The sequence below is a fragment of the Oncorhynchus gorbuscha genome, linkage group LG09, assembly GCF_021184085.1.
Source record: "Oncorhynchus gorbuscha isolate QuinsamMale2020 ecotype Even-year linkage group LG09, OgorEven_v1.0, whole genome shotgun sequence".
NCBI lineage: Eukaryota > Metazoa > Chordata > Actinopteri > Salmoniformes > Salmonidae > Oncorhynchus > Oncorhynchus gorbuscha.
In genome coordinates, this window is record NC_060181.1 from 95,492,803 (window position 1) to 95,510,750 (window position 17,948).

Consider the following 17,948-nt stretch of genomic DNA (forward strand, 5'->3'; position numbering starts at 1 on the left):
ATATTCAGCATTTCACTGTAAGGTCTACTACACCTGTTATATTCAGCATTTCACTGTGAGGTCCACTACACCTGTTATATTCAGCATTTCACTGTGAGGTCTACTACACCTGTTGTATTCAGCATTTCACTGTAAGGTCTACTACACCTGTTGTATTCAGCATTTCACTGTGAGGTCTACTACACCTGTTGTATTCAGCATTTCACAGTAATGTAATTCACCTGTTGTAATCAGCACATGTGACAAATACGATTTGATTTGAGTGTGAATACTTATGTAAATGAGATATTCCTGTATATAATTTTCAATACATTTCCAGAAACAAAATCTAAAAACATGCTTTTCACTTTGTCATTGTGTGTAGATGAGTGAGAAAAATAAATACATGCAGGTTGTAACGCAACAAAATGTGGAAGAAGTCAAGGGGTATAAATATATTTCTGACGGCAGTGTACATGCTGTTTGATATCCTTCCTTTCTATTCATTAACCCTAACCCTAACCCTAACCCTAACCCTAACGCAGGGTTATATCTTTCTCAGTGCATAGTTTATGAAGGATCTTCCCGAGATTGGCTGGGTTGGCAGTACAGACACATCACCATAGCAACCAACGTTCTAAAAGTTCAATTTTTATTTATTTATCTTTTAAAAAGAGTGGAAATGTTCCGTCTTAGCTTTAAATATACATATTATTTAAAATACATATTATTTCTGTTCTAAACAGTTCTGGCATTGAAGGGGAAGGACAATCACCTGATCTGTGATTTTAGCGTTGGTCAGGAAGTCAGCTGGGTGGGCATTCTATGTCGTGTGTCTAGTTTGTCCGTTTCTATGTATGGCCTGATACGGTTCTCAATCAGAGGCAGGTGTTAGTCATTGTCTCTGATTGGGAACTATATTTAGGTAGCTTGTTTTGTGTTGGGGTTTGCGGGTGGTTGTTTCCTGTCTTTGTGTTCTCTGCACCAGAGAGGACTGTTTCCTGTCTTTGTGTTCTCTGCACCAGATAGGACTGTTTCCTGTCTTTGTGTTCTCTGCACCAGAGAGGACTGTTTCCTGTCTTTGTGTTCTCTGCACCAGAGAAGACTGTTTCCTGTCTTTGTGTTCTCTGCAACAGATAAGACTGTTTTGTGTTGGGGTTTGCGGGTGGTTGTTTCATGTCTTTGTGTTCTCTCCACCAGATAGGACTGTTTCGGGTTTGCCCACGGTTGTTATTTTGTATGTGTGTAGTTATCGTCTTTTATTAAACATGATGAACACTAACTACGCTGCATTTTGGTCCTCCTCGCCTTCCACGGAAGAAAACTGTTATACCTGATCTGTGACAGTTTGGGGGGATGTCAGGATGTTCTCTATCAAGGCTGAATACTGCAGATTTAAAGCAACAACAACCACAATATATCCTTTCACTGTTATCAATTTACACAAATGCTGGAATTTCTTTTTCAACGTCAAAATGTATTATCATAATGGTCAACATATAGTATCAAGCAAGGATTTTGTCATAGAAGTCTTTATTTCCCAGACTCCTCCTTTGAAACAAACCTCGTACATATTGTATTTTAATAAACACATTACCTCACACGAAGATTTAAAATGCAACTTATGAAAGGACCTATTAGGATGGAGTTAAATGGCACATCTTCATTAAAGATATATAAGAGAAAAAAAACAGAGCAACTTAAGATAATTACCCCCGGTTCATACCACAGCCCTGGCATCCCAAATGACAGCCTTTTCCCTAAATAGGGAATAGGTTGCCATAAGGCCCTGGTCTAAAGTAGTGCACTACATAGGGCATAGGTTGCCATAAGGCCCTGGTCTAAAGTAGTGCACTACATAGGGAATAGGTTGCCATAAGGCCCTGGTCTAAAGTAGGGCACTACATAGGGAATAGGTTGCCATTTACGCATCCGCCTCTCTCTCTCTCTCTCCCATCTCTATTCAAATAGGGCAGGTTATTAGAATTTGTAATTGCATTGAGGTACATTATGCCGAGTTAATGCAGTTCAATAGGTATAGTAATTGTTTGTTCCCAGGCAACTGAAGAAAACCAAACACCGGAGACATCTGCTGAAGGGGAGAATTAGAGAATGTGAATTAGAGCAGTTTGGTATCATAATCTGCAAAGTCAACATATTCATTTCTGAGTGTAGCCTGGTGAAAGTTAACCCCACAGAGGATGCTAAACTCATTTTGGAGCTGTTTATTCTGTCAAAGATTTAAAGTTTTTTTCAAAAGAATAAGATAATGTGAATCACAACAAAGTTTTTTTTTAAACACTAGAGTGAAGGACTAAGAAGTAAAATGAATCACCAAATGGAATGACAATACAGTGAAGTACAATTGACCAAATGAATAACTAACAAAGGCTAGGTTATAAAGTGAGGTCTTTCATCAAAAATAAATGAGTCTAAGTAAGGTGCATAAAAACTGTAGTGGCTCTGCTTTCTAAAGGAAAACAATCAAGTACAAAATCTAAAGTTCACAGAACATCTAATATTGTCTGAGTACTACATGTCAAAATAACAATAAACCAAATTACATATTTGTCATCTAATACAATATGAAATACTGACAAACAAACTGAGAACTGGAACAATATATCCACTCACCCTTGTCTGATTAATCAGGCTGTAATATATCATTTGAATATGCAGCCTGAATGTAATGACTGCAATAGTGTGTACATGTTCCCTATTAGCTAGAGTGTTGAATACAATTACATTTACAGTTACTCTACCGGTTGCTAAGCTAGAATACAATTACATTTACAGTTACTCTACTGGTTGCTAAGATAGAATACAATTACATTTACAGTTACTCCACCGGTTGCTAAGCTAGAATACAATTACATTTACAGTTACTCTACTGGTTGCTAAGCTAGAATACAATTACATTTACAGTTACTCTACTGGTTGCTAAGCTAGAATACAATTACATTTACAGTTACTCTACCGGTTGCTAAGCTAGAATGTTGAATACAATTACATGTACAGTTACTCTACTGGTTGCTAAGCTAGAATGTTGAATACAATTACATGTACAGTTACTCTACCGGTTGCTAAGCTAGAATACAATTACATTTACAGTTACTCTACTGGTTGCTAAGCTAGAATACAATTACATTTACAGTTACTCTACTGGTTGCTAAGCTAGAATACAATTACATTTACAGCTACTCTACTGGTTGCTAAGCTAGAATACAATTACATGTACAGTTACTCTACTGGTTGCTAAACTAGAATACAATTACATGTACAGTTACTCTACTGGTTGCTAAGCTAGAATACAATTACATTTACAGTTACTCTACTGGTTGCTAAGATAGAATACAATTACATTTACAGTTACTCTACTGGTTGCTAAGCTAGAATACAATTACATTTACAGTTACTCTACTGGTTGCTAAGCTAGAATACAATTACATTTACAGTTACTCTACTGGTTGCTAAGCTAGAATGTTGAATACAATTACATGTACAGTTACTCTACTGGTTGCTAAACTAGAATACAATTACATGTACAGTTACTCTACTGGTTGCTAAGCTAGAATACAATTACATTTACAATTACTCTACTGGTTGCTAAGCTAGAATACAATTACATTTACAGTTACTCTACTGGTTGCTAAGCTAGAATACAATTACATTTACAGTTACTCTACTGGTTGCTAAGCTAGAATACAATTACATGTACAATTACTCTACTGGTTGCTAAGCTAGAATACAATTACATTTACAGTTACTCTACTGGTTGCTAAGCTAGAATACAATTACATTTACAGTTACTCTACTGGTTGCTAAGCTAGAATACAATTACATTTACAGTTACTCTACCAGTTGCTAAGCTAGAATACAATTACATTTACAGTTACTCTACTGGTTGCTAAGCTAGAATACAATTACATTTACAGTTACTCTACCGGTTGCTAAGCTAGAATACATTTACATTTACAGTTACTCTACCGGTTGCTAAGCTAGAATACAATTACATTTACAGTTACTCTACTGGTTGCTAAGCTAGAATGTTGAATACAATTACATTTACAGTTACTCTACTGGTTGCTGAGCTAGAATGCTGAATACATTTACATTTACAGTTACTCTACCGGTTGCTAAGCTAGAATACAATTACATTTACAGTTACTCTACTGGTTGCTAAGCTAGAATGTTGAATACAATTACATTTACAGTTACTCTACTGGTTGCTGAGCTAGAATGCTGAATACAATTACATTTACAGTTACTCTACCGGTTGCTAAGCTAGAATACAATTACATTTACAGTTACTCTACCGGTTGCTAAGCTAGAATGTTGAATACAATTACCTTTACAGATACTCTACTGATTGCTAAGCTAGAATACAATTACATTTACAGTTACTCTACCGGTTGCTAAGCTAGAATACAATTATATTTACAGTTACTCTACTGGTTGCTAAGCTAGAATACAATTACATTTACAGTTACTCTACTGGTTGCTAAGCTAGAATACAATTACATTTACAGTTACTCTACTGGTTGCTAAGCTAGAATACAATTACATGTACAGTTACTCTACTGGTTGCTAAGCTAGAATGTTGAATACAATTACATTTACAGTTACTCTACTGGTTGCTAAGCTAGAATGTTGAATACAATTACCTTTACAGATACTCTACTGGTTGCTAAGCTAGAATACAATTACATTTACAGTTACGCTACTGGTTGCTAAGCAAGAATACAATTACATTTACAGTTACTATACGGGTTGCTAAGCTAGAATACAATTACATGTACAGATACTCTACTGGTTGCTAAGCTAGAATACAATTACATGTACAGTTACTCTACCGGTTGCTAAGCTAGAATACAATTACATTTACAGTTACTCTACTGGTTGCTAAGCTAGAATACAATTACATTTACAGTTACTCTACTGGTTGCTAAGCTAGAATACAATTACATTTACAGTTACTCTACTGGTTGCTAAGCTAGAATACAATTACATACAGTTTTACTGGTTGCTAAGCTAGAATACAATTACATTTACAGTTACTCTACTGGTTGCTAAGCTAGAATACAATTACATGTACAGTTACTCTACTGGTTGCTAAACTAGAATACAATTACATTTACAGTTACTCTACTGGTTGCTAAGCTAGAATACAATTACATTTACAGTTACTCTACTGGTTGCTAAGCTAGAATGTTGAATACAATTACATGTACAGTTACTCTACTGGTTGCTAAACTAGAATACAATTACATGTACAGTTACTCTACTGGTTGCTAAGCTAGAATACAATTACATTTACAATTACTCTACCGGTTGCTAAGCTAGAATACAATTACATTTACAGTTACTCTACTGGTTGCTAAGCTAGAATACAATTACATTTACAGTTACTCTACTGGTTGCTAAGCTAGAATACAATTACATGTACAATTACTCTACTGGTTGCTAAGATAGAATACAATTACATTTACAGTTACTCTACTGGTTGCTAAGCTAGAATACAATTACATTTACAGTTACTCTACTGGTTGCTAAGCTAGAATACAATTACATTTACAGTTACTCTACCAGTTGCTAAGCTAGAATACAATTACATTTACAGTTACTCTACTGGTTGCTAAGCTAGAATACAATTACATTTACAGTTACTCTACCGGTTGCTAAGCTAGAATACATTTACATTTACAGTTACTCTACCGGTTGCTAAGCTAGAATACAATTACATTTACAGTTACTCTACTGGTTGCTAAGCTAGAATACAATTACATGTACAGTTACTCTACTGGTTGCTAAGCTAGAATGTTGAATACAATTACATTTACAGTTACTCTACTGGTTGCTAAGCTAGAATGTTGAATACAATTACCTTTACAGATACTATTTAAGCTAGAATACAATTACATTTACAGTTACGCTACTGGTTGCTAAGCAAGAATACAATTACATTTACAGTTACTATACGGGTTGCAGCTAGAATACAATTACATGTACAGATACTCTACTGGTTGCTAAGCTAGAATACAATTACATGTACAGTTACTCTACCGGTTGCTAAGCTAGAATACAATTACATTTACAGTTACTCTACTGGTTGCTAAGCTAGAATACAATTACATTTACAGTTACTCTACTGGTTGCTAAGCTAGAATACAATTACATTTACAGTTACTCTACTGGTTGCTAAGCTAGAATACAATTACATTTACAGTTACTCTACCGGTTGCTAAGCTAGAATACAATTACATTTACAGTTACTCTACCGGTTGCTAAGCTAGAATACATTTACATTTACAGTTACTCTACTGGTTGCTAAGCTAGAATGTTGAATACAATTACCTTTACAGATACTCTACTGATTGCTAAGCTAGAATACAATTACATTTACAGTTACTCGACCGGTTGCTAAGCTAGAATACAATTACATTTACAGTTACTCTACTGGTTGCTAAGCTAGAATGTTGAATACAATTACCTTTACAGATACTCTACTGGTTGCTAAGCTAGAATGCTGAATACAATTACATTTACAGTTACTCTACCGGTTGCTAAGCTAGAATACAATTACCTTTACAGTTACTCTACTAATTGCTAAGCTAGAATGTTGAATACAATTACCTTTACAGATACTCTACTGATTGCTAAGCTAGAATACAATTATATTTACAGATACTCTACTGGTTGCTAAGCTAGAATACAATTACATGTACAGTTACTCTTCCGGTTGCTAAGCTAGAATACAATTACATTTACAGATACTCTACCGGTTGCTAAGCTAGAATACAATTACATTTACTGATACTCTACTGGTTGCTATATTAGAATGTTGAATACAATTACATTACAGTTACTCTACTGGTTGCTAAGCTAGAATACAATTACATTTACAGTTACTCTACCGGTTGCTAAGATAGAATGCTGAATACAATTACATTACAGTTACTCTACTGGTTGCTAAGATAGAATGCTGAATACAATAACATTTACAGTTACTCTACCGGTTGCTAAGCTAGAATACAATTACATTTACAGTTACTCTACCGGTTGCTAAGCTAGAATGTTGAATACAATTACATTTACAGATACTCTACTGGTTGCTAAGATATAATGCTGAATACAATTACATTTACAGTTACTCTACCGGTTGCTAAGCTAGAATGCTGAATACAATAACATTTACAGTTAGTCTACCGGTTGCTAAGCTAGAATACAATTACATTTACAGTTACTCTACCGGTTGCTAAGCTAGAATACAATTACATTTACAGTTACTCTACCGGTTGCTAAGCTAGAATGTTGAATACAATTACATTTACAGATACTCTACTGGTTGCTAAGATAGAATGCTGAATACAATTACATTTACAGTTACTCTACTGGTTGCTAAGCTAGAATGTTGAATACATTTACATTTACAGTTACTCTACCGGTTGCTAAGCTATAATACAATAACATTTACAGTTAGTCTACCGGTTGCTAAGCTAGAATACAATTACATTTACAGTTACTCTACCGGTTGCTAAGCTAGAATGCTGAATACAATAACATTTACAGTTAGTCTACTGGTTGCTAAGCTAGAATACAATTACATTTACAGTTACTCTACAGGTTGCTAAGTTAGAATACAATTACATTTACAGTTACTCTACTGGTTGCTAAGCTAGAATACAATTACATTTACAGTTACTCTACTGGTTGCTAAGCTAGAATACAATTACATTTACAGTTACTCTACCGGTTGCTAAGCTAGAATACAATTACATTTACAGTTATTCTACCGGTTGCTAAGCTAGAATACAATTACATTTACAGATACTCTACCGGTTGCTAAACTAGAATGTTGAATATTGAATAATCTCCTTCAGCTGATTGAAATTTGAGGCAATAAATATCCACAGAAATGTAAATACCTGCTTCAGTTAGCATGCATGCGTCACATGCAGGTGTCTGTTTGGTCTTGACTGAAGGCACGTGCACAAGATGGAAGTACATGCACACAAAGCATGCATAGTAACTGAAGTCACATGGTTTTGGACAACCGGTAGAGTAAGTTCAAATGTCATTTTCAGGTTGTACTCTCTTAGGAAAAACAAGGGTACCCAAAGTTTATTTATATTTTTGTTACTGTCCCCATGGGAGAACCAATGTTTTCTACTCATTGGTTACCTACAATGTCAAATTCCTTAAACAGAAGTTGGCGTAGTCAGGCACACTGGTGGGCCTTGCCTCAGACAGGGGTGATAGAGTCGTCCACACACTGACAATTAACACCAAGCCGTTGGAGGTATAGACCAGAAGTCAGCTTATTTGACGTCAAATAAAATGCCTAGACGTCAGCAGTTTGACACGCTCTAATGATACCGTGCTGCAACATGACAGGAATACTTCAAGGTGATTGTTTGTTTGAGGGGATAACTTTTGTGTTGTACTCCCTGGGGTGCATATAGCATGTCTTACCTAATGACCACATCTGACATCTGAGCTTTCTCCAGTAGCTACTATCAATAGCAACATTTGCAATTTGATGTGATTTGAAGTCCCGTGTTTTTATCTCCCATCTGACCTCCTTGAACTAACTCCTATCCTTGAACTAACTCCTATCATTGAACTAACTCCTATCCTTGAACTAACTCCTATCCTTGAACTAACTCCTATCCTTTAACTAACTCCTATCCTTGAACTAACTCCTATCTGTTCTCTTTGAACTAACTCCTATCCTTGAACTAACTCCTATCTGACCTCTTTGAACTAACTCCTATCTGACCTCCTTGAACTAACTCCTATCTGACCTCCTTGAACTAACTCCTATCTGACCCCCTTGAACTAACTCCTATCTGACCTCCTTGAACTAACTCCTATCTGACCTCCTTGAACTAACTCCTATCCTTGAACTAACTCCTATCTGACCTCCTTGAACTAACTCCTATCTGACCTCCTTGAACTAACTCCTATCAGACCTCCTTTGAACTAACTCCTTCCTATCTGAACTCCTTGAACTAACTCCTATCTGACCTCCTTGAACTAAACATCTGACCTCCTTGAACTAAACATCTGACCTCCTTGAACTAACTCCTATCTGACCTCCTTGAACTAACTCCTGTCTGACCTCCTTGAACTAACTCCTATCCTTGAACTAACTCCTGTCTGACCTCCTTGAACTAACTCCTATCCTTGAACTAACTCCTATCTGACCTCCTTGAACTAACTCCTATCCTTGAACTAACTCCTATCTGACCTCCTTGAACTAACTCCTATCTGACCTCCTTGAACTAACTCCTATCTGACCTCATTGAACTAACTCCTGTCTGACCTCCTTGAACTAAACATCTGACCTCCTTGAACTAAACATCTGACCTCCTTGAACTAACTCCTATCTGACCTCCTTGAACTAACTCCTATCTGACCTCCTTGAACTAACTCCTGTCTGACCTCCTTGAACTAACTCCTATCCTTGAACTAACTCCTGTCTGACCTCCTTGAACTAACTCCTATCTGACCTCCTTGAACTAACTCCTGTCTGACTTCCTTGAACTAACTCCTATCCTTGAACTAACTCCTATCTGACCTCCTTGAACTAACTCCTATCCTTGAACTAACTCCCATCTGACCTACTCGAACTAACTCCTATCCTTGAACTAACTCCTATCAGACCTCCTTGAACTAACTCCTATCTGACCTCCTTAAACTAACTCCTATCTGACCTCCTTGAACTAACTCCTATCAGACCACCTTGAACTAATTCCTATCAGACCTCCTTGAACTAACTATCTGACCTCCTTAAACTAACTCCTATCTGACCTCCTTGAACTAACTCCTATCTGACCTCTTTGAACTAACTCCTATCTGACCTACTTAAACTAACTCCTATCCTTAAACTAACTCCTATCTGACCTCCTTGAACTAACTCCTATCTGACCTCCTTGAACTAACTCCTATCTGACCTCCTTGAACTAACTCCTATCTGACCTCCTTGAACTAACTCCTATCTGACCTCCTTGAACTAACTCCTATCTGACCTCCTTGAACTAACTCCTATCTGACCTCCTTGAACTAACTCCTATCTGACCTCCTTGAACTAACTCATATCTGACCTCCTTGAACTAACTCCTATCCTTGAACTAACTCCTATCTGACCTCCTTGAACTAACTCCTATCTGACCTCCTTGAACTAACTCCTATCTGACCTCCTTGAACTAACTCATATCTGACCTCCTTGAACTAACTCCTATCCTTGAAATAACTCCTATCTGACCTCCTTAAACTAAACATCTGAGTCAGATCGCTGGCTATGTTAAAATACATAAGTCTGGGCTTTGAGTTTCTACTGTATCCACAACACACATTCAAAGATGTCGTTCCCAACTCTCCTTCTCCATCGATGGGATCTAGGACCCCAGTTACCGAGAGTGACTTTAATTTAAACATCTTGACATTTCAAGTCTAGAGGATCTTTGATCATTGTCTGATCTTTTCATCCTTTTCGTCTCCTGCACTGCGTTTTAGGCTAAAACGCAGCCGTTCTGATACAGAACCAGAGGCCCAAGGCTAAAACACAGCCGTTCTGATACAGAACCAGAGTCCCAAATGACACCCTATTCCCTACATAGTGCGCTACCTAGTCCCAAATGGCACCCTATTCCCTACATAGTGCACTACCTAGTCCCAAATGACACCATATGCCCTACGTAGTGCACTACTTTTGACTAGAGCCTTATGGAGGATCTGAGGCTCTGGTCAAAAGTAGAGCCCTACATAGGCGTTCAGGTGGAATAGCGAGGCCCTGAGCGGTCTCTCGCGTTAGCGTGGTGGATCAACAGACGGTCTGCTCATTCTGTGGACAGGGAGGAGCATCATTTCCATGACTCCTTCCTCTTGGTTGGTTTATATTTAGAGACAGCCTTATGACATCGCTACAGTAAACACGCTTTTTGTTTCTTCTTCTATAACATAAGGATTCCATTTTGTTAGCTCGTGTGCCAGACCAGTGTTAGTAGTTATTATGAGGACACTGATAAGGTTAAATGTAAATACAAAAATAAGAGGATAATTTTTTTTTTTTACATGCTTTAAAATCATGCAGCTATAAATAATTGATCATTTGGTTGATCTCTATGCGTCTTAATTAAAGGATATATGAGATTATTATCCAGGTCAAGCATACTCATAAACTTTACGTTGAACATCTCCATTATTGTGCTGAAAAAAATATATAAACTCATCATGCAACAAGTTCAATGACTATATTGAGTTACAGTTCACATGAGGAAATCAGTTGATTGAAATAAATGAATTTGGCCCTAATCTATGGATTTCACATGACTGGGAATACAGATATGCATTTGTTGGTCACAGATACCTAAAAAAAAAAAGAAGTATCTGGTGTGGATCAGATAACCAGTCAGTATCTGGTGTGGATCAGAAACCCAGTCAGTATCTGGTGTGGATCAGAAAACCAGTCAGTATCTGGTGTGGATCAGAAAACCAGTCAGTATCTGGTGTGGATCAGAAACCCAGTCAGTATCTGGTGTGGATCAGAAAACCAGTCAGTATCTGGTGTGGATCAGAAAACCAGTCAGTATCTGGTGTGGATCAGAAAACCAGCCAGTATCTGGTGTGGATCAGAAAACCAGCCAGTATCTGGTGTGGATCAGATAACCAGTCAGTATCTGGCGTGGATCAGAAAACCAGTCAGTATCTGGTGTGGATCAGAACACCAGTCAGTATCTGGTGTGGATCAGAAAACCAGTCAGTATCTGGTGTGGATCAGAGAACCAGTCAGTATCTGGTGTGGATCAGAAAACCAGTCAGTATCTGGTGTGGATCAGAAAACCAGTCAGTATATGGTGTGGATCAGAAAACCAGTCAGTATCTGGTGTGGATCAGAAAACCAGTCAGTATCTGGTGTGGATCAGAAAACCAGTCAGTATCTGGTGTGGATCAGAAAACCAGTCAGTATCTGGTGTGGATCAGAAAACCAGTCAGTATCTGGTGTGGATCAGAAAACCAGCCAGTATCTGGTGTGGATCAGAAAACCTGTCAGTATCTGGTGCGGCCACCATTTACATCATGCAATGTGACACATCTCCTTAAGAGTTGATCAGGCTGATGAATGTTGTCCTACTCCTTTTAAATGGCTGTTGCTGGATATTTATGGGAACTGAAACACACTGTCATACACGTCGATCCAGAGCATCCCAAACATGCTCAATGGTTGACATGTCTGGTGAGTATGCAGGCCATGGAAGAAACTGGGACATGTTCAGCTTCCAGGAATTGTGTACAGGTCCTTGTGACATGGGGCCGTGCGTTATCATGCTGAAACATGAGGGGATGGAACTCGTCACGGTATCAATGTGCATTCAAACTGCCATCGATAAAATGTCATTGTTTTCGTTGTCCGTATGTTATTTCTGTCCATACCATAACCCCACCGCCACCATGGGGCACTCTGTTCACAACGTTGACATCAGCAAACCGCTCGCCCACACGATGCCATACACACGGTCTGCTGTTGGGAAGCCGGTTGGATCTACTGCAAAATTCTCTAAAACGAGAGTGCTTATGGTAGAGAAATTAACAGCATGCCAATTTCACGCTCCTTCAAAACTTAAGACATCTGTGGCATTGTGTTGTATGACAAAACTGCACATTTTAGAGTGGCCTTTTATTGTCCACAGCACAAGGTGCTCCTGTGTAATGATCATTCTGTTTAATCGGCTTCTGATATGCCACACCAGTTAGGTGGATGGATTATCTTGGCCAAGGAGAAGAACTCACTAACAAGCATGTAAACAAATTTGTGCACAACTTTTTCTGAGAAATAAGCTTTTTGTGCATATGCAAAAATGTCTGGGATCTTTTATTTCAGCTCATGAAACGTTGGACCAACACTTTCCATGTTGTGTTTATATTTTTGTTCAATGTATGTGTATTTCATGGTAGCACCTGTGGATAAGGGCTCCTGGCCACATAATAAACCATTGTCTCCATGGTATTATTTCAAAATACATGCATATTCTGCTTCCCAAATGGCATTGTGTTCTGTTCCAAAGTTGTGCACTATGTAGGGAATAGAGTGCCATTTGGGACACACACATAGACATTGAAATTGTACGGTTGCAGATTCACGCACAGAACTAAATGTACTCTGCCAAAGGCAATGTTAATTACTGGAGCCATGCAATATGCAGAGCGTCTCTTTGCTTTAAAGGCAATGTTTGTTGGCAATAAACACAAACAACCTTCTTTGTCACTTACTGACATAATTACATGAGATGAATACTCATTACAGTGGATTAATCCTCATTACACCGGATAAATCATAATTTCACTAGATTAATCCTCATTACACTGGATAAATCCTTATTATGCTGGATTAATCCTCATTACACTGGATAAATCCTTATTATGTTGGATTAATCCTCATTACACTGGATAAATCCTTATTTTGCTGGATTAATCCTCATTACACTGGATAAATCCTTATTATGCTGGATTAATCCTCATTACACTGGATAAATCCTTATTACGCTGGATTAATCCTCATTACACTGGATTAATCCTCATTACACTGGATTAATCCTTATTATGCCGGATTAATCCTCATTACACTGGATGAATCCTCATTCCACTGGATTAATCCTCATTACACTGGATTAATCCTCATTCCACTGGATTAATCCTCATTACACTGGATAAATCCTTATTATACTGGATTAATCCTCATTACACTGGATAAATCCTTATTACCATGGATTAATCCTCATTACACTGGATACATCCTTATTACCATGGATTAATCCTCATTACACTGGATAAATCCTTATTATGCTGGATTAATCCTCATTACACTGGATAAATCCTTATTATGCTGGATTAATCCTCATTACACTGGATGAATCCGCATTCCACTGGATTAATCCTCATTACACTGGATGAATCCGCATTCCACTGGATGAATCCTCATTACACTGGATGAATCCTCATTCCAATGGATAAATCCTCATTACACTGGATGAATCCTCATTCCACTGGATTAATCCTCATTCCACTGGATTAATCCTCATTACACTGGATGAATCCGCATTCCACTGGATGAATCCTCATTACACTGGATGAATCCTCATTCCACTGGATTAATCCTCATTCCACTGGATTAATCCTTATTACACTGGATTAATCCTCATTCCACTGGATTAATCCGCATTCCACTGGATGAATCCGTATTACCATGGATTAATCCTCATTACACTGGATACATCCTTATTACCATGGATTAATCCTCATTATACTGGATAAATCCTTATTATGCTGGATTAATCCTCATTACACTGGATAAATCCTTATTATGCTGGATGAATCCTCATTACACTGGATGAATCCGCATTCCACTGGATGAATCCTCATTCCAATGGATGAATCCTCATTACACTGGATTAATCCTCATTACACTGGATTAATCCTTATTTAATTTCTAATTTCATCAAGGTCGTTGCAATGTGTCAAAGAAACCGCACTATTAAACTCCGGCACACAGACACATTTTTTTTGCACGGAAATGTGTACAATTAGATTCTGATGAAATTGGAAAGTCTATCTCTCTCTGTGTAACACATTTAAATGCAGTGCTCTAAAGCAGGTAGCTGCTCTCAGTTCAAACACATCAGACAGGCTGAAGGCTTCGTTACTCCATGCGTTTGTTTCCTCTGACTCTCACGTTCATTTAAAGTCAAGTTTTCAAGATATTGTACGTTTAAGAAGCAAAGTGTCACCGGACTGTCAAGGATCCCCCGGGAACTAACGCTCATTTCGTTCACCGGTTCGGGAGATATACATCACCGGCTTTCTAGGCTTCAATGAACGGGATTCATTATCATCAACTCTGGGACTGTCTTGTCTGATTACACACACCTGCTGCCCATTTCCCCTGATTAGTATGTTATATATGTGCCCCCTGGTTCCCATTTCCCCTGATTAGTATGTTATATATGTGCCCCCTGGTTCCCATTTCCCCTGATTAGTATGTTATATATGTGCCCCCTGGTTCCCATTTCCCCTGATTAGTATGTTATATATGTGCCCCCTGGATCCCATTTCCCCTGATTAGTATGTTATATATGTGCCCCTGGTTCCCATTTCCCCTGATTAGTATGTTATATATGTGCCCCCTGGTTCCCATTTCCCCTGATTAGTATGTTATATATGTGCCCCTGGTTCCCATTTCCCCTGATTAGTATGTTATATATGTGCCCCCTGGTTCCCATTTCCCCTGATTAGTATGTTATATATGTGCCCCTGGTTCCCATTTCCCCTGATTAGTATGTTATATATGTGCCCCCTGGTTCCCATTTCCCCTGATTAGTATGTTATATATGTGCCCCCTGGTTCCCATTTCCCCTGATTAGTATGTTATATATGTGCCCCCTGGTTCCCATTTCCCCTGATTAGTATGTTATATATGTGCCCCCTGGTTCCCATTTCCCCTGATTAGTATGTTATATATGTGCCCCCTGGTTCCCATTTCCCCTGATTAGTATGTTATATATATGTGCCCCATGGTTCCCATTTCCCCAGATTAGTATGTTATATATGTGCCCCCTGGTTCCCATTTCCCCTGATTAGTATGTTATATATATGTGCCCCCTGGTTCCCATTTCCCCTGATTAGTATGTTATATATGTGCCCCCTGGGTCCCATTTCCCCTGATTAGTATGTTATATATGTGCCCCCTGGTTCCCATTTCCCCTGATTAGTATGTTATATATGTGCCCCCTGGTTCCCATTTCCCCTGATTAGTATGTTATATATGTGCCCCCTGGTTCCCATTTCCCCTGATTAGTATGTTATATATGTGCCCCTGGTTCCCATTTCCCTGATTAGTATGTTATATATGTGCCCCTGGTTCCCATTTCCCCTGATTAGTATGTTATATATGTGCCCCTGGTTCCCATTTCCCCTGATTAGTATGTTATATATGTGCCCCCTGGTTCCCATTTCCCCTGATTAGTATGTTATATATGTGCCCCCTGGTTCCCATTTCCCCTGATTAGTATGTTATATATGTGCCCCCTGGTTCCCATTTCCCCTGATTAGTATGTTATATATGTGCCCCCTGGTTCCCATTTCCCCTGATTAGTATGTTATATATGTGCCCCTGGTTCCCATTTCCCTGATTAGTATGTTATATATGTGCCCCCTGGTTCCCATTTCCCCTGATTAGTATGTTATATATGTGCCCCCTGGTTCCCATTTCCCCTGATTAGTATGTTATATATATGTGCCCCCTGGTTCCCATTTCCCCTGATTAGTATGTTATATATATGTGCCCCCTGGTTCCCATTTCCCCTGATTAGTATGTTATATATGTGCCCCTGGTTCCCATTTCCCCTGATTAGTATGTTATATATATGTGCCCCTGGTTCCCATTTCCCCTGATTAGTATGTTATATATGTGCCCCCTGGTTCCCATTTCCCCTGATTAGTATGTTATATATATGTGGTTCCCCCCTGATTAGTATGTTATATATGTGTTCCCATTTCCCCTGATTAGTATGTTATTAGTTATGATTAGTATGTTATATATGTGCCCCCTGGTTCCCATTTCCCCTGATTAGTATGTTTATATATGTGCCCCCTGGATCCCATTTCCCCTGATTAGTATGTTATATATGTGCCCCCTGGTTCCCATTTCCCCTGATTAGTATGTTATATATATGTGCCCCCTGGTTCCCATTTCCCCTGATTAGTATGTTATATATGTGCCCCCTGGTTCCCATTTCCCCTGATTAGTATGTTATATATGTGCCCCCTGGTTCCCATTTCCCCTGATTAGTATGTTATATATGTGCCCCCTGGTTCCCATTTCCCCTGATTAGTATGTTATATATGTGCCCCTGGTTCCCATTTCCCCTGATTAGTATGTTATTATGTGCCCCTGGTATGATTAGTATGTTATATATATGTGCCCCCTGGTTCCCATTTCCCCTGATTAGTATGTTATATATGTGCCCCCTGGTTCCCATTTCCCCTGATTAGTATGTTATATATGTGCCCCCTGGTTCCCATTTCCCCTGATTAGTATGTTATATATGTGCCCCCTGGTTCCCATTTCCCCTGATTAGTATGTTATATATGTGCCCCCTGGTTCCCATTTCCCCTGATTAGTATGTTATATATGTGCCCCCTGGTTCCCATTTCCCCTGATTAGTATGTTATATATGTGCCCTCTGTTCCCGCTGTCTTTTGTTGGTTATTGTTTCCATGTCCGTTGGTGGTGTGAGTTGCGTTGGTGCAGCTGTTGTGCTTTATGTCTTGTGTACTACGGGTATCTTCCCGTGTCGTTCAATGAGGTTTTGTTTGGATACAGCCCAGTGTTTTTGTATACGTGTTTGTTTTGGGTGTATTAAAAACCCCTATTGTGTATTCCTGCGCCTGTCTCCAAAATCCTTTATACCAGCGTGACACGGACACATCATCGTTTTGTATCATCATGATGATGTGGCCGGTGACAGTGGACGAATAAGAAACTATATTTTGGTATTTTGAGTGGATTTTCCCTTTTATACAATTTCTCTCTCGCTCTCTCTCGCACTCTCGCTCTCTCTCAAATGCTTTGGAGAGGTTTGAATTATCCAAACTGTGGTTAGTGTGGTAATACTGAATGCTGGTATTTTTACGTGGCCAGGGCAGTGTGTGGAAAGGTTGCTCCATGCTAGACATTCATAAAGAAATATTGATAGTAGGAAGAAAGAGTCAGATGTACAGGAAATGTGTGGATTACAATTTCCATTAAAAATGCTGTGTAATTGTTACTCCCATGGTTTAGCCACACTAAAACATTGTTTTCAAAACATGTATTCTGCAGTGAGGGCACAATAATGATTTCAAAAGTATCATATCTAGGCCTGTTGAATTTGAGTCAAGTCAACTTGAATATTTTTTCCTGAGCTTGAAAT